At 34.3% G+C, this 24,951-nt stretch overlaps 1 protein-coding gene and 1 pseudogene across 4 annotated transcripts in view; one reads left to right on the forward strand and one right to left on the reverse strand.

Moving 5' to 3' along the window:
* The window catches only part of ERBB4 (erb-b2 receptor tyrosine kinase 4), a 1,128,925-nt gene that overhangs the window by 198,477 nt on the left and 905,497 nt on the right, over positions 1 to 24,951 (forward strand). The window lies entirely within an intron of this gene.
* Positions 5,176 to 5,681, reverse strand: LOC103077791 (NADH dehydrogenase [ubiquinone] 1 alpha subcomplex assembly factor 4 pseudogene; annotated as a pseudogene).

The following is a 24,951-nucleotide window of genomic DNA, read 5'->3' on the forward strand; positions in this document are numbered from 1 at the left end:
GGGATTAAGAAGTACAAACTTCCAGTTATAAAACAAGTCATGGGGATGTAATGTGCAGCAGAGGGAATATAGTAAATAATATTGTAATAACTTTGTATGGTGACAGTTGGTAACTAGACTTATCGTAGTGATCATTTCATAATGTATAAATATATCGGATTACTATGTTGTGCATCTGAAAATAATATGTCAGTTTTACTTCAAAAAATAAATAAATAATTTAAAAAATAATAAATAAAAAGGAAGTATCTCCCCTGAAATAAGCCTCCAATCTAGTGTGCTTGTAATTTTAATAGACATGGCAGTGCCACTATCTGAGTAGGAATAGTCCCTTTGGAGCAGTTATTGTAATGGGTTTATGTAATATGTCCCTTAACTGACTTAGTCAAGGATAGTTTCTTGTTAGGAATAAAGATGATGAACCCAGGACCAGTGGTTCCAAAGCTCTGGTTGACAAACAAACTGCATTAAAATGACTGAAGGGGTTAAAAACAACAGCAAAAACAACCACCCATTTGCCATCCCCTAAAACTGGAATTCTGACTAAATAGATGTATGGGTGGGCCTCAGAAGCAGTATATATTTTTAAAGCTACCCAGATTATGTTATTGTATGGACAAAAGTTGGAACTATTACTGAAGGATTTGTTATGACCACCCAGATTCAGGAATTTCAGATTGAATAAGAAATAAATAATATCATTTACTGGTACTCCAAAATCTAGCAATTAGCACACATTTTAACCAGATTTTCCCAGGTTATAGCCTGGTGTATGGTAGGCACTAAATTATTTGTTGAATGAATGAGCAAACTTTGAGTATACTTTACTATGATGTACTAAATTTAAATGTGTGTGTAAGTATATACATGTGTAGTCTGTATTTTAATCACCTAACAGGATTGTTAGATTGTTAGAATTTCTTTATTAGAAATTTAGAATTTCTCTCTGGGGATTGTTAGAATTTCTTTATCTAAGGAAACTGAAGTCATGATCTCATGCTGATTAGTATCCTATTCTATATCCATTTCTTTCTAGACTTATGTCCTCCTCTTCTTTAGTTGTAGAATCCCTGAGAAGGAAAAAAAAAAAAAATCACCACCTGCCTTTCAATGGTTTACATAGCTCCAGAGATTTTTGGCAGGGAGAATTCAAATTTCCTTTTGGACCTTATCACAAAGAAACCCAAATAGACATTCTTTTTATTCACCCATTTTTTTTAACTTTAAATTGTTCCCCTAAGTGTCAAGATCAAAAAGATCACCAATCTTTGGAACTGAGGAGACCATTTGTATTCCAACCCAGATAAAAATTGAACTCTTTTCATCTTTCTCTGTGTGGATCACAGGAATAATGCCAGAAATCTTAGAAAGGGTCTAAGAATAATAAAATAATAATGAAGGCATTAATGATATTAACTAATTATAGAGTTAAAAAAATAAGACAGATAAGATACATTTAGAATAAGTTGTATTTGGTTTGAAAGAGCAAAGGCAGAGTGGTGGCACGATTTTTGCCTTCAGGTTTATAGAGGCATATTTTCAGAACAATTTAAATAGTCTCTTCTAAAGAAACAAATTTATGCTTACATTTATTAGTTAATTTGTCTTGAAAATGCCTTAGGTAGTTTAAAACTAATTATATATGGGTGACCTGAGGCAATAGGATGCATGATCGGGTGGGTCTTCTTGGAGCTGTTCTTTAACACAGTATAGACTCATTTGTGCTTAAGTATTGTACTGGTGTTTGTCATTAAGTTTAAGACTGTTATTAGTCAAATAAATGCTTCTTTAGCACTAACTGTAGATAAGTCACTATGCAAAAAGGGCAAAAAACACATGAAACATTAATTCCTATCTTTGAGAAAGTTTATAAATAACAAAAGGAGAGTTGTATTCAAAAATGTATATTTCTCAGAGAGGGTTAAGATCTCACCAGTGGTACACACTACTTTGATTTAGTTTAATAAAATTATCTCTAACCACAATGTATAATGGATAGAAGCTCTAGATTGGGATCTGTTATTTACTTTAAAATAATACAATTTTTCCATCTCTCTGGGAGACACTTTTGTAATCTAAAAAATAAAGGAGTAGGAATAGGTTTTCTCTAAGTTGCTTTCTTACTTTAATAGTTTGTCCTGTAGCATGTTCATGTTAGTGTGTGTACAGTCTTGGTTTGCAAGATTCCCTTAACTGGAGGATGTCAGCGTTGAGAAATTCTAGGTTCAGCCCACATATGAACTAGTTGTGTGACTGTGATTGAGTCAATGGAAAGTTGAACCAGTTGCTATACAAGGTCATTTCTAGTTTTAAATAGTCTCATAGGTTAAAGGGATGGAAAGCCTAGATCATTAGCAAAAACATACAAGCAGACACATATAGGATCCTGCAAAACTAGGGGTACAAAGATTCTTACCCTTTCTCTACTAGGTAGAGAAGGATACACACACCTACGCACACATTCCTGTGCGTATGTCTACCATTATTTATGGCTATAGATGGCTCAAAACCAGAGGCAGCTTATGTGATTAGGTATAAATATGTACATCATTCCCCCCACATTTATTTTCTAATCATAGGGGTTTTCATCAAATCAGGAGGAAAAAAGGAAGAGAGAGAGAGGCAAGATGGAAACTTGAAGCCTAACTACCTTTCCATCCCTCCTTTCTCCAAACATTATCCACTGCATCATTTCCTTGGAATATGGGGCACTGGATCCTCAGTTTTGACACCATCCCAGCTCAGTGTCAGGGACTAAGCCCCAACCCAGTCTTCAGGAGAAAGCCCCAAACCACTTGCTTCTTGGAGCAACCACTCACAGACACAGGAAACCTACTGATACAATGGGGGAAAAACAAACAAACATATACTCTGGCTTAAGATCATTCCACATTCAAATATTGTGTCTACCCCTTTCTAGCTGTTGACCCCATGCGAGTTGCTAAACCTTCCCAAGCTTATGTTTCTGCATGTGAAAAAAAGGAAACTGGTAACTGTGTTTAAGATTGCTTCCAGATGGTAGATAACCTTAATACTTCATTAGGTACTCTCTCACTACCTAATGATAGATAGATACTATCTCCTAGATAGTAGTTGCTTTTATCATATATCTAAAATTATATATTCACACAGAAAATCAAATGCATAGACTCATTTATTGTTAAGGGCATATTTATGAATACACATGTATATCCATGGTCCTACCCATTAGGGTAATCACATTTGTTATATAAAAATTTACCCAGTAGTTACTCTTCTAGCTCCTAAGAGTATTTGCTCTTCAAGGAGGATCCTTTAGAGACCATCTAATCTAGTGACTTTCAAATTTTATGTTTTAGAGATAGGATTCCATGGTAGTTATTAAAAAAAAAAAATGTAGCTGGTATAGGGGTTAGCGGCAGAGGAGCTGGTGATTAGGGGAGGTTGAGTGGGTTGATCTCCAGATGACCTCACCCACTTTTCAACAAGAATAACTCCAATCATGTATGTTTAGCTTTAATGTATTTTTTTCTGGAAGTGCTTTTTATTGTTTAAGTCACACCTCCATCACCAAAAGCAAGAACAACAACAACAACAAAAAACACATAGATTCAGTCCAGCCCCTCATCGGCATGTGAGGACTGAACCCAGCAGGCCTTAAGTGACTTGTGGAAGGTCACATGATGGTTGTTATTGGCCAAACCAGAGATTAAAGCCACTTTTTCTGTCCTTTGTTTAATTGTTTGGTTTTGGTTTGTTTTTTCCTCCCTTTCTCTTCATTTCCTTCACCTAACTCACTTTTTTGAAAAGTTTCTGGGTTGGAACTTCAGAGGTTGATGTATAGGAAACTGAAGGGGTTTGAAATTAAACCAGTTTTTAGTATAATATGTTTCTGTCATATGCTCTAAAATGTTTACTAAAACATAGGATAAATGTAATGCATTTGTGACTGTAATTTAAAAATTGGTTATTTTGGACAAAAGTCATCAAATGTCATATTCCATCTAGGAAATGCATGAATAAAAGTGGCCATAGTCAGCATTAAATATTTTATAAGGAGACAGTTTACAGCTGTATTCAGCTACTGTATTAGAATCTCAAACTAAAAGGAAATTAAACTAATTTTTTATGTAAATGAATTGTTTTCATAAGGAAGCACAAGGGAAATTAAGTGTATAATCATGCCTGAAAGTCAGGATTTTTCCAGGAAGCAAGTTTCTTGTGTGAATTTCTTGAGGTATTTGGGAATATCACCATGAATCCTCCAAATTCCTTCTATTTTACATATCATGATGTGTGATATCCTCAAAGTTTCAGACATTTGAAGTTTTGAAGAATTAACAGACTTTTCTGAACCCTCTATTAATGGTGATTATTGTTGTAAACTATTATGACAATGGACTGTATTTTTAAATGATGACCATAACAATATCTCCAGTCTCACATGTTCCTCTACAATGTGACCTTATTCTTCACCAACAAGAAGTGAATTCTATTTCCCCTTGAATCTAGGAAGGCTGTGACTGCTTTGCCTGATAGACTACACACAAGTAGTAGTGTATGACTTCCAAGGCTGGGTCATAAAACTGATGCAGCTTCCATTGTGTTCACTAAGAGCTTTGAGCCACCATGTTAGAAGTTTGACTATTCTGAGGCCATTATCTTGTGACATGCTAAGCTACATGGAAAGGCCACATGAGGTGCCCCTGGTTGGCAGGCAGTCTTATTCTTTGACTCATTCAACCCCAGACTCCAGCCATGTGATTGAAACCATCTTGGACCCACCAGACCATCCCATCTACCAGAAGAGTACCACTGAGTTTCCTCAATGACTAGAGAAGCAAAGGCACACCCATTTGAGCCCTGCTCATATTTCTCACCTATAGTATTGTGGTATTAATAAAATGAAAAAGTTGTTTACACCACTAGTTTTTAGGGTCATTTATTTCACAGTAGTGAAAAACTATTATAGATTTAGTTAACAAGTATCAATTCATTAGGCCCAACTTGGAGATTCAGGGTTGATTAGAGCAGAAGCATAATATCTATATCTTTTATTGGTTTGTTTAAAATTTTTATTTATTTTATTTTTATTTTATTTTTTAAATTTATATAATTTAATATGCTAAAAATGAGAAAATAAACAGGGTATCGGGACACAGAGTACATTAATGAAAAGTAATTTCAAGATTCTCTTCATTTTGATTGTATTGCTTTCTTGCCTTCAGGGGGTAAGATTTTTGACTTCAAAATTTACGAAATATTTAAGAAGACAATTTACATCTTGCTATTTTCTCAGCAGTCCATGTGTCTGGATAAAGTTTATGATTATTGAGAAGTGTCAGTGCCTCTACAATGGAAATTTTGCCTTTGGGAATGTTCTTAATATTCATCATGTCAGGATGATGGTTTTCCGGCAACCTGAACTCCTTTGGCTTCTGACGTTTTCCAGCATCCTTTACCTGCACAGAAGACATGGGATCTTTGGAATCGACATACACATCTTTTAGTAATGACAGCAGTCTGTCATTTTTTCTAGCAATTTCTCCCTTAATTTCTGGATGGCTGCTCATCTGCTCTCGCAGGAGGTTCTTGGTGGAGGGGTGCCTGGGAGCGGGGAGGGGCTTCATCCTGCTGATTTCCCATTGCGCCTGGTTCTCTAGGTTGAAATTCCTGATTTCGTGAGTCACCGCAGCCCCCATCTCTTCACAGCATCATGCCTGTAAGTTCACATCACACATGCATGTGGTTAAACACTGGCATGGGCAACCTCCAGGATGCACTGGGCTAAAAAATTGTTTTAAATAATAGCTTTCTTGAGGTATAATGTATATACATACCATAAAACCACCCATTTTAAGTGTGCAATACAATGATTTTTAGTAAATTTACTGAGTTGTATGGAATTAACATCATTTAAAATTAACCCAAATTTAGAACATTCCCTCCCACCCACCCCCAAAAAAAGCCTTACAGAGGAATTTTAGAATATTTTCCATAAGTAGGTCCCTTGTGCCCAACTGCAGACAGTCCCTCTTTCTACCCCCAAAGCCACTTAAGTTTAACTTTTTTCTGCCTCTGTAGAACTGATGATGTGTCTTTGATCTGGTTTTGGACTCCCAGGGAGTTCAAGTCCAGAAGATCAAGCAAAACGTGTGAATCTGGAGCTTCCTTGAATACTGGGTCTGAGTTATTTTCCTGTAAGACTCTGCCTTGTTCTCCAAGAGCTCTTTAGTTTCTGAGTCCGTAACATAGTTTTTAAGAGTGTGAACCTTGGATTGTCTCAGTTCAAATTGTATTTTCAACACATATTAGTTGTGTGTCATTGGACAAGTTACTTAACTTTTCTAATTCATAGTTTACTAATGTTATCTACCACATGAGGCTATTGTGAAGATCAGATTAAATAATGTACTTAAAGTACTTAGAATAGTACCCAGCATGGTAATAACAATAATAGTAGCTGTTATTTAATGAGTACTTATCAATTTAGCTGGCACTATACTTTACATATATTAACTCATTTAATTTTCTCCCAAACTCCATGAATCAGGTGACATTACTGTTCATAAATGTGAAACTGTGTACCCATGGGCAAATTACTTAATTTCTGCTTTTCTACTAGAAAGTACCGAAGCTATTAACACCCAATGAATAGTTGTTTTATTTAGCATGGGACTTACTAGGAACTTGTTTGAGTCATAGCTATTAGAATTCCCTCATTTCTCTCTTTGGAGTCTTAAAACCTGTGAATTTTTCTGTCTTCTCAGCCAAACATATCCCAACACACACACACACACACACACACACACACACACACACACACCACTTCTTTTGGATTGCAAATGTCAATCTTAAACATGGTAGTTTCCTTTCTTTTTTTTTTTTTTTTTGCGGTATGTGGGCCTCTCACTGTTGTGGTCTCTCCCGTTGCGGAGCACAGGCTCCTGAAGCGCAGGCTCAACGGCCATGGCTCACGGGCCCAGCCGCTCCGCGGCATGTGAGATCTTCCCAGACTGGGGCACGAACCCGTGTCCCCCTGCTTCAGCAGGTGGACTCTCAACCACTGTGCCACCAGGGAAGCCCCATGGTAGTTTCTTAATAAACACTAACTAAAAGAATGGATGAAAGAACAGATGCATCTGTGTCTTGAGGATGTCTGCAGCCAACTTTGGGAAGAGGTAAAAATCAAAGATCAGATGGCTATAGAGGCTCGGGAGATGTATTTGGTCATGTAAAACATCATTACTCCAAAGATCCCAAAATATAAAAGTCAGTGTAATCTCAGACATTCTGTCTCCTTTAGTGACGCAAGAATGTTTTAAAGAGTTTTTGTGACAACATATGGAAGTACTTTTTTTTTTTAAATTAAGGAACCTAATCACTTAATCATTGTAAGCAATTCACCAAATATTTGGTCAGGAGAAAGAAAAACATTTAAATTACTATATCCAATGAGCATATTTTTGATGTTTGTTATAAAACTTGTGTATGCTTGAAGATAAAGGACTTTAGAACACTCCTTTAGCTTTAAAATGTATTATATTTCAGAATGATTTGTCAGATAAAGATAACAGTGATCTTAATACTAATGCAAGATGATAAATATGATTTAAAAGTAAGAATCATAGTATACATACTATGTATATGTAGTTTATGTATAAACTTTTGCTTTTTGACCTGAAATGTTTTATGGACATATTTCTTCATCAGTATTTGTCATAAAATGCATACAAGCAACTATTTTGGACACTAAAAACATCCTAATTTGGGGTCCATAGTCCCTGGATTATATTATCGTAGGTAAAGCCAGTAAGATATTAACATTTAAAACCTTTCGGTTCTTCTGTTCTCTTGAAGAGTCTATCAGAGACTATCACCTTGTGTAAGATATACAGGCAGAACAGAACTCTTCATCTGGCATGTCATTATTGCCAGATAATTAGGCTGATGAGATCATGGACAAACAATTTTATTTGGGAAATAATAGGGAAAATATTTCTTATAAAGATTTGTCAATATCTATCTCCCAAAGAAATGTGTGCTTTTAGTTAGTGATGATACTTTGTTTCATACTTTTATCTCTGTGCTGCATTTTCACTCAGTTTTGGTAATATGGATTTTGCTTACAACCTCTCCTAAGCAGCTAGTCATAGAACTTTAATACACAGGAATGATAAATTATAAAAACACATTTGCTGCTAACTCTCTGATAAACTTAGCAACAAAGAAGCAGCTGGTACTTTATTGCCTATAACTTCCTACATATTTCCCCAAAGTTCCAGCTAAACAAGAATACATTTGTGTTTTATTTTCTTCTAATTAAGTTGAAGAGAAAAAGTCAGGGATTGATGGCTTTCAGATTTAAAGCATTTCTGTTATAATTGTCAGGCAATCAATTAACCAATTTCTGAAGGACTTAATCTTTTTTTTTATTGTTATGTTTCTCATTTCCTTCAGGTTTATCCTTCTAAAAGGAAAGTTTTTTTTTTTTTCCTTCACTTTTCAGAGAGAGTATTCATCAACTATAGGAATGAGCAAGACAAATAGATCAGCGGCAAATTTTAAATATAGTTCATATGAGATTGTTTTCCAGATGTAAAATCTACAAATCTCTTTTTATGAACTATCTTTAGATTCATTTACTCTACCAAGAATCACTACAGGTTAAGTGCTCGAAGGGATTAAACAGGAGAAGGTACATTAAGAATGATAAACATGTCTCCTTCCAAAGTGAATAGTTTTTAACATGGAATAGCTATTCATGAATCATTCATTATTTACTTTCAGTAATTTTGGAACTAAATTGGTCTAAGCACTGCAGATGTTATTATTACATTATTCTAAAGATTGGGGCCTAAGATGGGCTTTTGGTGTGCTAATACAATTTTGCTTTTTAGATAGGTAGTGGTTACATAGGTGTGGTCACTCTGTGTTTATTCATTAAGCTGTACAATTATTATTTGCATACTTTTCTGGATGAATGTTATACCAGAACTTCAGAGGGAAAAAGAATTCCTGAGCCATGACTGAATGTTAAAGATTGGACACCTCCTCAAGTTGTCAAAGATCATCTTCCAGAATTTTGTAAAAATGAATGCAATATTCCTCATCCCATCACATGCAAATAACTAACATTACCTCAGAAAACCTGATATAAACATTATTTGCTATTGCTCTTTTATGAAGAATTCTATACTAATCTTCTCATAGCAAGGAAATAGAGTTTGTACTAAAATTCTAGTTATAGGATTCAGAAAAATGTAAGCAGGATCCACCTACATTTTTTCCATTCATGTCTTTTAAAACTGTATTCTGGTGTTCATTAATTCACACAAAAATGTACAATGCCTATTATGTGGCAGACACAGTTCTGTGAATGCAATAATATAATGAATCAAACAAAGGGGAAAAAAAAAACCTCTGCCCTTAAGCTGTTCAAATTTTTCTTATAATACTGATGTTAATTACTATGATTGAGTTAAATGATAAAGCTCTATGTACATTAGATGTTTTGAGAGTGAGGGCCTGATGGACTAGTCCCGCTTGGTTTAGTCTGAGACATCATCACCAAGCAAATGATATCTGAACTGAGACTTCAAGGATGTGTAAGTAAAGTTTATTATTTGCTATAACAGGAAGTTCAGAGTACAGCAGGTTAGTTTTCCACAGGCTTAACAGTATTATCTGCCATTCACAGTGCTGGCTTCATCTTAGGTCTGGTTACCCTTGTCCTCATGAGACAGCTGCCAAAAGCAACTATGGAAGCATACTTCTTTCTCATGTCCAGCAGGAGAGGGAAAAATGTTACAATTCACTAATTCATTGAGGAGTGTCATACACTTTTGGGCTTAGGTCATTCTGGAGATTCATATGGGTTAATGCATACTTGAACATTTCAGAATTTTGTGATGAAGGTAGAAGTCAGGTGTGAGGTATGTGAGGGGTTGACTCCTGACCAGGCAACCAAGGACTTCCACCACAACAGGGACCTTAAACAGGGTAGGCCTAAGAAAGGCAAAGGTTTCCTGAAATTTTACTGACATGTAAAAAATCTGTGCATATATTCATTTTGTCGGGGAAAGGGAGAAAATCTTTCAGTATATTTTCTATGTGGTACATGACTAAAAAATAATTAATGCTCCAAAAACTTGATGGTCAGAATAATCATGATAATCTCTCACAACACTTTTACCTTATAAAAACTGCCTATTTTATGCTAATGATGTTTCTGGTAGGCTAGCATTGCCTACATTATCATTATCATCATCATCAGTGTCATCATCATCATCACCATCATCATCATCATGCTATACTATTACATTTTGAGTGGTGAAGTGAGTTCCCCGAGGCCACACAGCTGATGACTACTAGGTTTATGAGGAATTATCACTCACTATTGAATGATTTTTCTTTACTGTTTGCCTTGGTAGAGAGCAGAGGAAGAACAATAAACATAACAGTCTCAACCCATTTCCTACACTACCTTTCCTAATTCAGATGCTTTTTAAAAGACACTATAGCAAAGTTCTTAAAATAGTCTTTGCTTTAACTCTTAGATAAAAATCAGAATTAGAAAAATAATTTTCATCAAAAGCATCTGGATGATGCATAATTTGGAGAAAATAAAAGTATGATTAAAATTATTAAATGAGTAAAAACACAGCACATGGATCTATACGTAATCATTTAGTCAAAAGAGGGCCTTTTGGTGGTGGAATGATTAAAATGCAGTAATGAAAGTATTTAAGTAGTTTCTAATATGGAAATATGTAGAAAGCAATTTTTACACTTGTGTTCATTGGATAATTATTTCTAGGCTATAAAAGATTACTCTGTCTCAAGTAGAAAAATTAGAATTGTTTATTTTAAATGTGAGTTAACAATCCAATTTTTATTCAATCAAGCAATCAGCTCCCTATTTTTTTTTAAGTAGTGATTTCAAGGTTGATATTATTTCTTTTTTCAGCAAGGCAGAATAACATTTAACAGAGATGTTAGCAAGCAGCTTGTTCAGTTTACCACATGTATAGAAAGTGATACCCTTTCTAGTGCTACATGTCCAAGTGTTTGTACTGAATGCTTCCATAATGTCAATAATGATCCACTATTCAAAATTAGATGTAGCCCCGGTTTCTCAAATGCTTGAGTGATCATTTTCTTTAGTAATTGAGTTCCTCATAGAATTCCACTGCTTGATTACTTGCTCAGTAATGTAAGCATATTAATTTGAAAAGCTCCATAAGCGTGTGGCCAGGATAATGGCAGTGAAGTAATTGCAAGGAAATCTTTTACAACAGGCTTATTTTCATCTAATAAACTCTTTCCTGATGGTTAACTGGCATGCAGTGAATGTGATATGAGTTCTAAAATGTATGTGCATTAATGTATCTGTTGAGATGGTTGAAGATTAGATATTCTAGAAGGCGCTTAATAAGCACTTTGAAAAAATGTTTTAAAAATAGTGTGTGTGTGTGTGTGTGTGTGTGTGTGTGTGTGTGTGTTAGTTTATTAGGAGTTACGGATTTTAAGAGGAAGACAAGGTCACTGAAATTATGCTAGATGCCTTTCCTATGTTGTCACAGATGTAATCCTCACATTAACACTATATAAGAATCTACTATCCCTGTTATGCATATAAGGAAAAGGGAACTCAGATTGGTGAGATTATTTGCCCAAAGTCACAAGTCTAGACCACAAGTCACTTCTGCCTGATTCTAAACCAGTCCATTCTTCAGTTCCTGCCTCATCACAAAAGGTTAGCTATAATTTTAGAGGTATATTCTAGCACTTTACACTAAGTATAAGGGCTCAAGTTTCAAAGCCCAGAGTTATATTAGATAATGCCTCCTAAATGGAAAGGAGGACCATAAATGTTGAATCTATTCTGGGGCACTTATAAACGAGCATTATACAAAAATATCATATTATTATATTTACTAGTTTGTTGTATCTTTTAGATGCCACATATAAGTGATATCATACAGTATTTATCTTTCTCTGTCTGATATTTCAATTAACATAATGCCCTCCAGTAGGGAGAGGGAAGAGGGGAAGGGTAATATAGGGGAAGGGGATTAAGAGGTACAAGCAGCCTCATAGCACAGGGAGATCAGCTTGGTGCTTTGTGACCACCTAGAGGGGTGGGATAGGGAGGGTCGGAGGGAGATGCAAGAGGGAAGAGATATGGGGATATATGTATATGTATAGCTGATTCACTTTGTTATAAAGCAGAAACTAACACACCATTTTAAAGCAATTATACTCCGATAAGGATGTTAAAACAAAAAAAAAAAACTACAAGGATATATTGTACAACACAGGGAATATAGTCAATGTTTTATAATAACTACAAATGGAGTATAACCTTTAAAAACTGTGAATCACTATATTGTACACCTATTAGTTATATAATATTGTACATCGAATATACTTCCATAAAAAATTGCATTATATTTCAACTGTCAACCACAAGGAGGCAAAACTCCATATTTGTATCTATTTTTATAACAAGTACAAAGTCAGCTGACTATTAGCATTTTAGAGAAGTGATGAAGAATAGATTTCTTGGTTGGTATTCTATGCATGATACCACCAACAAATCTAATTCACTGTGAATAATTCCAAAGGCATTTCTAATACCTTATTATGCTTGAAAGATTCTGAAATTTAAGCTGAGCTGTTAGCAAGAACACAACTTTTGTTGTTTTTATTCTAAATTCTGTCCTATAAGCAGTTCAGTACCTTAAATTTCATTAGATTCTGGTTAAGTGAAGCCCTTATCAACTTCTATAGAAACAAATTTATTTGGTAGGCGTTTGCTTGACTTTATTACCTTAATTTGTAGCTCCTCAATTAATCTATTAATTTAGTGACTGTTTACTTCAAACACAAGGCCTTAATATGTCAAATCATACAATAGTAAAACAAAACATTGTGATAAAATAGCACATGCATAGTATCAGTAAAAGAGCACATGCTTGTAGTAGCCCACAGACTTTATGAAACGTGGATTACCGTATCAGTCTATATTATATTCTAATTATCTCATATTAAAATTCTATAATGGGAATTTTTGATATAGCTTCTGGTAACGGCCTATTGCTGCCTTTCATATCTGGGTTTAAAAAATACAAATGCACATACAAAAAAAACCAAAATGAGTTTTTCATTTTATTTTGTTTTGTTACAGAGCAAGATTTTGGAGATAATAATAATAATAATAATTATTATTATTATAGTAGTGTATTGGCACTGCACTGTACAATTTTCACATCACTTATGGTAATCATTGTATTTGATTCCCACAACAGCACAGGTTATATAGGGCAGGTAATCGTCATCTGCCTGTGACTAAAAAGCAACCCCCAGCCCCCCACCCCTGCCCAGGGCTGGCAAAAGGTCGAAGAGAAAAAAGAATCAGGACTAAGAAGGATAATGAGTTTGCTTGTTTTTAACCCTGGTTTTCTGTGTCCCAATAATTGTCTCCTTGGTAGAATTCTCAAACCTTTTCTCTATTCTCACTCCTACCCCCAAAGACTCTTACCTTTTCTTCCCCTCAAGCTCGTGGGACTCAGGATATAATAGCCTAAATCTTGTTTTCTCTGACATGTAGATACATTTTCCTTTAGTCCTTTCCATGCAAAAATCCTACTGTTAAAAATTATTTTACTTTTTCCTTGCCTGTGCAGCTTTAGGAACAAATGAGGTGAGGGACTGGATAATCGAGTACGTTTTCGCTAACAGCCCTATTTCTTATTGGTTCACTATTACTAAAAAAGTAAAAAAAAAAAGTCTAAAAAGTCTAAACTTGAAACTGCATTTTATTCCCCTGAGACAGTTGGTAAGGAATTTGGTAGGCTAATTCCTGACAGCCACAGGAGAAAAAAAGAAACGAGAAGGAAAGAAATGTGTGACTGGGAAATCTGCCAGGCAGATTTACCCAATCAGGAGATACCAGGCTTTCTTCATCCCACACAGCTGAATCCTAATCCCTAACTGCCCGCCTCACCTCAGTATACAACTCCATCACTTTCACTTGCTCAGACCAGCTCATTCATGCAGCTTGCTCACGCAGCTCATTCAGCTGCATTTGTAGGATGCCGTAACAACAGCTTTGGGGCTGTATTGGAGGGAAATCCCAATGCACCTGTCTAAATGGGACATTGAGGATGCTGGGATTCCTAAACAGATCTTGAGAAGGTGAGAATATATGGTGTTCTGGCCCTTAGCTTTGCAACTCCAGTTGAATTTATCCTGGTCACGTAGTTCTTTAATGTTCTTATAGACAAGTATGTGTTGAATGTTGTGGCTTGAGAAAAGGACTGGCATTGTTTACATAAAGAGATAAATTCTAACTTACTGTTTATTGACTTGGAAATCAATCTTTGGAAGAAAACAGGAGGCATATTACTTGAGCAGTAACATAGGCATTTGAGCTTCAGTCTTCTCAATCATAAACTGAAAGTATTGGATAAAATGTACTTATGTGCTTCGAATTTAAAATTCACAGCTTCTTGTGACAAGTAACGTACCACTTATGCTAAGTCTTTTCACCATTGGCCATGTTATATTCAGTTATAGCTAGATTCAATTTTTACATGGATTTAAGTGATTGGGGTTGCTACAGAGATCTCTTTAAGAAAGATGGCATTTTAAACTTGCTTGGAAATTTTGAGAAAGCTGGGTAAGTACGTATTTTAAATTAAACAAGATGAACCACAAAGCAAGATGAAAAATAAACACAAAAATGACAGTAACAGTGATAAAAACAAACAAACAAAAAACAAGCCAGAAGAAATGATAGGTGAATTGAAGCGCCAGGGAATGTTTAATGTGGAAGGTACCTGAAGAGGAGGAAGTCTCTTGCTTTGTTACTATTAATCATTTGAAGGCCCTGATGTATGAAAAATGAAATAGATTTGTGTTTGGTTAAGCAGAAGGGAAACTAACAGGTAGAAATTATTACAAGTAGCTAGATTTTTGACCCTAAAAGAGGAAGACGTTTCTAGCAGTTAGTCTTGTCCCACAAAATAAACTTCCTGGAGTGGTAGTGAGTTTAACACCTGAGGTACTGGAGGTAACAAACATCACGGTGACAATACAGCTAGAATCATTGTATTTGGATAAATCTGAAATGTCTATAATCCCATGACCCTGATGCGAAGAGAACACTGAAGCATTACAGGGATTCGTTTCCTTGGCTTGGCTTAGCCTTGGCATGTGGCAAAATGCCAGCAACTAGCAAAGCTGTGAGTATTTTTACTTCAGCTTTCTCCTTCTCCATTCTATACCGTTGTGGGTAAGAGGCCCAGAAGTTTCAGCTTCCAGAGAGGAATATCCTGACAAGACTTACATGATTAAAAAAAAAAAGTCTTTTAAGTAGAACCTTAAAAAACACGTTTCTGTTCAGTAGATTTACTTATTATAATGTAATAACAGTCTACTTGTGTTTAAGGCAACTCTTTTCAACTCCAATCAAGTAAGTTAGTTTCAGTTTTCCCACAAACCAACCAACTATTGTCTTGTTCGAGCCTGTCAAAATGTTCTAGGTAAAATCAAATTTACAAGAAAGATATCTTGTTACGTATTGTGTTTCTTTCCTTTCTGAATTTTTTTGGTCTCTTTTCTGTCTCCTTTTATAGAGACTAACTCATTTTATTTCTTACAACATTTATTTTCAGAAAAGAAATAACTAACTCAAAATAATCCCTTTGAAGAGGAAAAAAAAATCAAATTCATAAACAATAGACTAAGGAGAAGTTCTTTCCTCATTATGCTATTTCCACATTATGATATTAATTTTGCAAAACAAGCTAATGAAAGAAATGCCCGATTACAACAGTAATTATATCAGAGAAATTTAAATACCCTCCAATTTAAAATGCAGCCTAAACTGAGCAGGTTTGTTGGTAGGCTGTTGAATACTTTAAGCATAAAGACTTCTGTTCATGTAGATCTGAATTTGAGTGCTGCCTGTACCATTTACTAGTTGCATGATTTTGGACAACTTATGTACTCCTTCTGAGCTTCAGTTTACTGAATTTGTAAATTAAGAATAATAAAAATACCTACTTCAAAGGATTTAATGATAATACAAATAAAAGACTTAGCCTAGGGATACCTGGATCAAGTTTAAGTATTCATTGGAAGTTGGTCATTATTTTAATTAACTTGAGGAGGATAAAGCCCATAGTTTTACTAACATCTCTTTCTTGGATAGTTCCTTGTATGTGGACTTTGAAAGATAAGTGGGAAACATTATTTTAAAATGATATTGTGGCTTATATTTGTTAAAGCTCTTTTTTTTTTTTATGAGTTACCTTATTCAAGGGATTTTTGTTTTTCTTGTAGAGAAGCACAGAGGAGACTAAACAGAAAAAAAAAAAAAAAAAATGAAAAGGATGTTGGAAAAGCCCAACTGCCTTTTAAGTATTTTTGATTCCTGTTCACCGGAGATTTTAAAGGAAAATAGGGCAGAGTGGGGCAGTGAATATAGTCATTAATAAGATAGATACTGGTCAGTATAGAGTAAATATGTGGATCTGTGGATTATGGAAAATTGAACCCTTGTGAGGAGCAATACACATTTAAGAAAAAGTACACTTTTTTTTTTTAATTTGTGATTCAGTCATGATTTTAACTCAGAATTTTAAAAAAAATCTTTTTTTTTTCTTTAAATAGGGTTGATGATGATCTGAAGATACAGAATTCCATGTAGCATGTTCCCATTCTAGCGAAAAGAGTGAATTTACTAGAATTTTGGGTCCTTTAACACTAATCAGTCTTTAAAATACTAAGTTCTGACATAGAAAATAAGAATATTTTTTTCATGGTCAAGAACGTTGAGTAGGATCAAGAAGGAATAAGTTCTAGCCCTAGTCTTAATGCTTTGTATCTGTGTGTTTTGAGACATGACATTTACATTTTAGATCTCATTTCCCTCATCTGTAAAACATGAGCGTGGACTGGATACGCTCTTGAACTTCTTTTCATTTAGAACTGTCTGCCATTCTAAGAATTCTTTGAAATTATATTTTTAAGGCTAGATATTTTGGCCATATACTATCGTACAAAAATGACTAATTTCTCAAAATGTATTTTAAGGACCACTTGAATTGAAATCACCTGAGCTGTTTGTTAGGCATACTGATTTGAGAGTAACAACCTCAGTCCCAAAGCATCATTCTTGAACGTGGTGTTTACAATCTGTGTTTTTAACAAGCTGTTCAAACAACCCATATTCCAGGTGGCTGTTAAAATGTGAGAACAATTATTTTAGAATTAAATATCAAATATGGTTTATGATCAGTGGAATATCTTTAGGTAAGAGTTTTTAATTTATCGCAAAGCTGTTTTATTCTGCTACTTGAAGATTCTGAAAAGAAAATAATGAGAATAGGGAATTTCTAATAGCTTTTTTAATCTATGTTTTTGACTGTGTTGCATTATCCACTGGGGAAAAGCAGTTAATAAAAACAAATGTAAGTAAGTGACTGAAATATTAGTTATTTTAGTACATTAAAATACTTATAAAATGTGAATTAGAACGTAGAAAAGCTTTCTCAGGCACTTAATAATTACTTAAAAAATGTAAAATGCACTAACTCTAGATTTTTGAAAATATTGACTAAAGAAAATACTATAAATGGGTAAGGGAACAAAAACAATCTAGATTTTAATCTAATTATCTTCAGTATAGCTGCTCCCAAATAATGTTCTCAAACCTGTAGCTGAGTCAAATAGATTAATGATAAAAAAAATCATTTATTCACAAACTACTAAAATAAACAAGTAGTTTTTTAAAAAATAAACAGCTTTATTGAGATATAATTTCATACCATAAATGCATCCACTTAAAGTAAGTGTTTTTTAATCACTTAAAAGTCTTTCTATTTTTAGGAAGATGCTTGCTCAGCTACTAGTCTCTCAGCTGACACCATACATTCCAAACAAGCAATTTCACTGGGCATTTTATTGACAAACCACTTTTATAAGAATGCCAGGGGCTATCTGGGTGCAATTCTGTAAAAGAGTGGTTTTGAACTTTCACTGGGTCATTCAGGATTCTAAAGTAAATTCACCTGAAAGCTTATTTAGTGTGAATGAGAGTTGCCATGCAGCTTGATGAATGTGAAGCTGGAGAAGATTGTTGATAGGAAAGGGGCATGGGGGTGGACTTCAGGTGGACTTGCTGCAAGGGCATAGCCATCAGATTTGTTTAAGAACTAATTTGCCGGGTTAGTCCTTGCATCTCTTTGATGCTAGATTATCAAGCAGTTCCCACCTCCCCAAAAGGAAGTTTAAGTTTCCATAGAGTCCAAAAAAGCATCCTTATAGTGTGTGTGCGTGCGTGTGTGTGTGTGTGTGTGTGTGTGTGTGTTTGAGATTCTTACAGTGCATCATTCTACACTAGGTAACAGAAAAAAAAGTCAATAAAGTTTCTCTTATTTATGAGGATACTATTGGGATAAAAATCATAAAAGGTACAAAGGAAAAAAGATGGTCTGTGTTAGTTTCTTCAAGGAATAATTGTCATTTAAATCTATAGATTTTTTATACATTCTTCTGGTCAGTAGCTCACATAATTTCTTGGAACTTTTTTTTTTTTAATTTGTACTAGTAGGAGTCAATATTTGGCTTCTTACTTCCTCATCTAATTAATATTTGGAGATGCATTTATTAAAAGATTAAGATGGATCGCATGATGCAACTGCTCTGTTAAGTCTTTGTGAGTGACTCTAAGTTTATATTTAGCTCCATATTGTACATGTGTCCTCTGTGAATTCAATTATTGCCTTTAGAAAATAATTAGCTCTATGTAACGTCAGGAATTTTTTGTATTGTATAATATGTTTCTCTCCTTTGGCATCAAAGTTCAAAACAGAGAATCCATGTATCAACAAAGTATCTGAAATCTGACCATTGTATTTTGTACTAAGGAAAACTAAGTATAACTGTTTGTGAGCTGGCAAAGCGGCACAGACCACTTGGAACATCAAAACAACTGTGGTTTCTACCCAGACATGGGAGGATGTTTGCATAACTCTGGAAAAAGTTTCAGACACCATGACTGTAACATCAGACTCTTTAGAATTATTTCATGGTATTATTTATTTTGCCAACATAGAACCTATAACAGATCAAAGCTATGTGTTGCAATATCCTGTTTTTAAAGTAATTTTTAAGAAAGTTAGTAAAAGTGAGAAGTAATAATTGTATGTGTGATGTATGTGTATCTGTGTGTGTGTCTGTGCATACCTGTGTGTATCTTACCTAGAAACCTAGAAGCTACCTGTTGGGTTCCCATTCTTAAATTGCTAATCTTTCTGAGACTAATCTAATTAAGAGAAACCAAATTTCTAACCCAGATACTCAAAATGATGTAAGACTTGCTATTTGTTATTTCTTGAGTTATTTTCTCCCAAAATGAATATGCAAATTGAGAAGATGAGAGGAGTGTAATGATATTATGTTCTTTTTTATTCTTGCAGTCTTTTGTGCAATGGTAGTAAAGTAGGATCAAATATTAAAAGAACTACAGGCTTGTAATTAATAAGCATTTTCTACAATTCTTGCCTATGATTCTTAGAATTTATTTTATTTTGGTGGGTAATGTATAATGTGTACTGTGTAATGGTTAAACCTCCTGTTTTTTTTCATGACTTGAGAAATCTCAAAGTACCTAAAGTTACCTCAAACCATGAGCAGACTTTTTTTTAAGACAAAATAAATTAGTTTAAATTCTCCCACAGAAGCAACTGACAAAGTATTAATCTCCAAAACATACAAGCAACTCATGCAGCTCAATATGAAAAAAACAAACAACACAATCCAAAAATGGGCAGAAGACGTAAATAGACATTTCTCCATGAAGATATACAGATTGCCAACAAACACATGAAAGGATGCTCAACATCACTAATCATTAGAGAAATGCAAATCAAAACTACAATGAGATATCATCTCACACCAGTCAGAATGGCCATCATCAAAAAATCTACAAACAATAAATGCTGGAGAGGGTGTGGAGAAAAGGGAACCCTCTTGCAGTGTTGGTGGGAATGTAAATTGATACAGCCACTATGGAGAACAGTATGGAGGTTCCTTAAAAAACTAAAAATAGAACTACCATACGACCCAGCAGTCCCACTACTGGACATATACCCTGAGAAAACCATAATTCAAAAAAAGTCATGTACCAAAATGTTCATTGCAGCTCTATTTACAATAGCCAGGACATGGAAGCAACCTAAGTGTCCATCAACAGATGAATGGATAATGAAGATGTGGCACATATATACAATGGAATATTACTCAGCCATAAAAAGGAATGAAACTGAGTTATTTGTAGTGAGGTGGACGGACCTAGAGACTGTCATACAGAGTGAAGTAAGTCAGCAAGAGAAAAACAAATACTGTATGCTAACACATATATATGGAATCTAAAAAAAGAAAAAAAAATGGTCAGAAGAACCTAGGGGCAAGATGGGAATAAAGAGGCATACCTACTGGAGAACGGACTTGAGGATACGGGGAGGGGGAAGGGTAAGCTGGGACAAAGTGAGACAGTGGCATGGACGTATATACACTACCAAACGTACAATAGATAGCTAGTGGGAAGCAGCCACAAAGCAAGAGGAGATCAGCTCGGTGCTTTGTGACCACCTAGAGGGGTGGGATAGGGAGGGTGGGAGGGAGGGAGATGCAAGAAGGAAGAGATATGGGGACATATGTATAACTGATTCACTTTGTTATAAAGCAGAAACTAACACACCATTGTAAAGCAATTATACTCCAATAAAGATGTTAAAAAAATAGCACAATGGATGTTAGAAATAAAGTTTCATTGCTAAAATAAATAAATAAACAAACAAACAAATAAACAAATAAATAAATAAATAAATTCTCCCACAAACTTGGGATTGTTAATTAATTCAGCCTCAGTCCATTATACAATTAGAATTTAAACTCTTGGTCTCTATGTCTGTTAACAATGAAAGAAATAATGTTGATGATTTATAATGACTTGGCCATAGTAAAATAGTAAATGGAAGGGAAAGGCTCTTTCTGGGTTAAAAGACCTGGATGGAGGTCACAATTAAGTAGTTGTCTCAAATATTTTTCATTCTTAATTGACACTTTCCTTTAATTCCCTTCTTAATGAGGTAAAAGTAGTAAATGAATTTACATGCTAATTAGTTGTTTATACTAAATATCTTTTAGAAGTTTCAAAAGTTGATCCGTCATGAAAGGAGGTCACCAAAATATTGTTATTTAATATTCTTTTTTCTCCATTCTACACTGTTAAGTAAAATAGAAATTTTGCTGATGCGTAAGTAAACTTACAAAATAACCACATTTTTCAAATGAATTACTTTAACTGTTTACTTTCTTAAAAAATATAATACCACAAATTTTGATCTCAACTTCTTGGCATCTACTTTGGGATGCTGAAAGTCACCAAAGATGTTGTTTGAAGAAGGAGTCCTTGCAAATGCATTCAGAAAAAAAAAAAAAAAAAAAAAAAAAAAGGGCTAGGAAAACCCCCCAAAAACCCGAAAAAAACATAAAAAACAAAAAACTTAAAAATCAACCAAACTGAAACAAGGATAGACAAAGACAGCTTCAAAAACCTTTTATTCATGTGAACCTAGGTGCAATATTTGCAATTCAATACTTTTCAAAACATTCTTGGCAAAACTGATCTGTTAAGTTTGAAAATAATTTGATGACCCAGTGTTTTAGGAAATTCATCATTTTAAGAAAAGATGTAATTTAGCCAACTGATTTTAAAGTGTGATTTTACTTTTTTTAGTGAAAAGACTTTCTGGTCTTACAACTGATTTAACTGTATTTTCATTGGTAAGCAAGGTATCTGGAGGTTGAAGATAGTTTAAATTGGGGTGGGGGTAGATAATCACAAACGGAAATTGATTCATGATGAAAGGTACCTCAAGAACTTTGAGATTCAATCTCATTTACCACTGTGATAATTTAGTACAAGAGAATAAACAGTAGTTAAAATGAAATTTGTAAGTGGGTCCACATTGGTAGATGTTACCCAAGTTTATTAAGAATAAAGTAATTTTTAAAAAATGAGAAACTAAGAAAGATAATTAGAAAATCCGTTAAATGAATAATCCTAGAAAATGAAACTAAATTGTGATGTGTAAAATTGGTGGTAATACTGCCATTCTAAGAGATTTCATGATATTCATTAAATGAACGAATTATGCTTCTACACAGGTGGAAGAGAAGAGAAGAGCATTGAATCACAGTCTGATTTATTATTTTGAATTGGGGTATGTTAATATCAAATTGTAAATGTTGCATATCAATAAAATGGAGTATTGATAGTTGACAGTGAAAAAATGATAGTGGGGTTAGAGTATATTTATTCACAAAAGTGGAATACTTAGAGTATTCTGAGGGTATACAAAACATATGATGAAGTACACAAGGTAAAAGCTAAGTGTCACAAAATAAGCCCACAGGGGTAGAATAAAATTTCTCAAAAGTTAGTTGTAAGAGTTCTAGTTTGATATCATTCACTTGCTGTGTTTGATAGAAAAGTGATATTACATTGGTATAATCTGAAATGTTTATCAGCTCTTTCCAGTTTCTAAATGGTGTCAGCAATAACATTTAAGCATAAACTCAAAAAATGTATCATAAACTGTAAATGAACACTTTGGTATATAAAATTAATCAAAATAATTGCTGTCCAACAGAGATATATTTCCTTAACGTATTTTCATTAATTTCTAAATTGTCTAGATTCTCCTGCCCATATGAAGAGACTTACCAAGTGTTTCCAGAATTCTTCACTGTACTTGGAAGGTTGAAAAAACTCACTAATTTCTCATTAATGAATGCTTTTGTAATTTTTAGGTACAATATTTACTTACTCATAATAATTTTCAGAACCTGTTCATTGATTTTTTAAACTTTCACAATTGGAATAATTTTAGTAATTTTTTTCTTATAAACTCCATATGGCTCACTTTCTTATAAACTCATATTGCTGTTTTGGTTTCCATTGTGTTACATTTCAGTTGATTATTGGGTGAGTTGAAAATGAGAAAGAAGCAGTGTGTTTAATTCATTTGTTGGAAAGATCTATATCTATGCAATTTTTAGAAAGATCTTTGCTCTTGCATTGAGCTTGGGATGCCTGATAAGAATTGGTGTTATCTTCTTCCTTAGAAACAACTTTCTGCCTCAGATTTAATTAAAAAAAAAAAAATATATAGAAGAAGGAGGAGTAGGCAGAAGGTAGAAGGAAAGGAGGGAGAAGAAAAGAAAAGAAGGAAGAACAGAAAGAGGGGAGAAGGAAAGGGAGGAAGAGATGAAGAAAGCAGTTTGGGATCCTCTAGAGCTGTTCAGTTTGACATATTCACATATATTTCTGCTGTTTGGAGTCTTAATCAAGCACTTCAATAAAAAGAAGATATAAGGATTATTTCTGTGTATATCTGAGTTCTATCTTACTTTAAAAAATACTACATATAGTACTTACATACTTAAAAATAATATAGAATGAGTTTACTCTTTTAATGTGATCCATTTAATTTTATATAATTTGGAAACATTACCTGGCAACAATGATATCAGTTATTTTTTCCCAACAAATATTTATTGAGCACCGAGTTAATGAATTTGTGGGTAAAACAGACGTTCTTATTTTCGTCAGTTTGAAATCCAGTTGGGAGACAGATATTAGATAAATTCATGGACAAATAAATATATAATCTCTAATTCAGTGAGTCATGGAAATTTTACCACCAGACCCCCACTAAATAAAAATAATTATTCAAGGTTATATGGCAGTAAACAAGAATTACTTCACCTCACAATGCTTATATTGAGAAGGCAGGCAAATTATGAATCCTCCAGTTTCACAGAGAAGCAGGGTCTTTCTCTGACTAGGGCTACTCCAGTGCAATTCTCTTCTGCTTGATTTCTCTATTCTCCCCCTCTTTCCCACCCCCCAACTGAGCTTACAATGTGAAATATAAGACTGAGAAGGACTTCAAAACACTGTCTGTCCAAGAAGGATCTTCACTTTCTTTAGGGTCCAACTACGTTACCTCAAGGCAAAATCTGATAAATGGGGTTAAGAGCTGAACTGTTTCCAGCGTTGGTCTGAAAGTCTTTAAATAGTGCTCAACAGTTGCCCCAGGGAGTCCTCTGCCTTTCTGTACCTGTTTACCAGGGCTTTAACTTTCTGAGTCTATAGATTAGGATGTGGATGTTAGTTTCTCTGCATTTGTCAGTTTTGTCCCATCGAATTTCTCCCAGTAAGGAATTCCTTACTGCTTGTTTAACTGGTAGAATCCTTTTATTTGCCAAATTTGTTATGAATACATTCTTTAAAACCTGTCCTATTTGTGTTTTTTAAAAGATTTAGAACTTGAGGAAAGGTGGATGCATATGATAGTTCACTTGAATGATATACTTTGGATCCTCTCCCTTCCTATAACTTCATACTAGATCGTGCAAACAAATCTGAGAGTGTGTTTAAGTAGAGAGAAGAAAAAAAAAATCTCTAATTTGTAACTGTGCTTGGTACATTTAATTTTGGTGCCTATAGTTCTCCTTAATTGGTTGTGAAGGAGATATTGCACTGCTCTTGTGAAGCAGATGAATTTAAACCACCCATTGTGGAAGAGGAGACTCTGAAATTAATAATATGGAAAAGACTGTAGGCCAAAAGTTGATGGTTAAAGAAAAAAATTCATTTTGTCTCTATAAGTAAACATGACCAATAGTAAACATAGTGAGAAATTAAGATTTATAGCTGTAGTAGACATTCAGCTGCATTCCCTAAAAATGCAACAATGTGAGAATAATCATTTAAAAACTGAACATGAGTGCCATTAACAGTTGGTTGCATTCTGCTTTGTCCCTCCATAACTACATTTTTTTTTCTATCCTGTTCCATACCTCCTTTGTTTTGCTCTCTTTCCC

This window comes from Lipotes vexillifer, unplaced genomic scaffold (genome assembly GCF_000442215.2).
Source record: "Lipotes vexillifer unplaced genomic scaffold, Lipotes_vexillifer_v1.1 scaffold138, whole genome shotgun sequence".
Taxonomy (NCBI): Eukaryota; Metazoa; Chordata; class Mammalia; order Artiodactyla; family Lipotidae; genus Lipotes; species Lipotes vexillifer.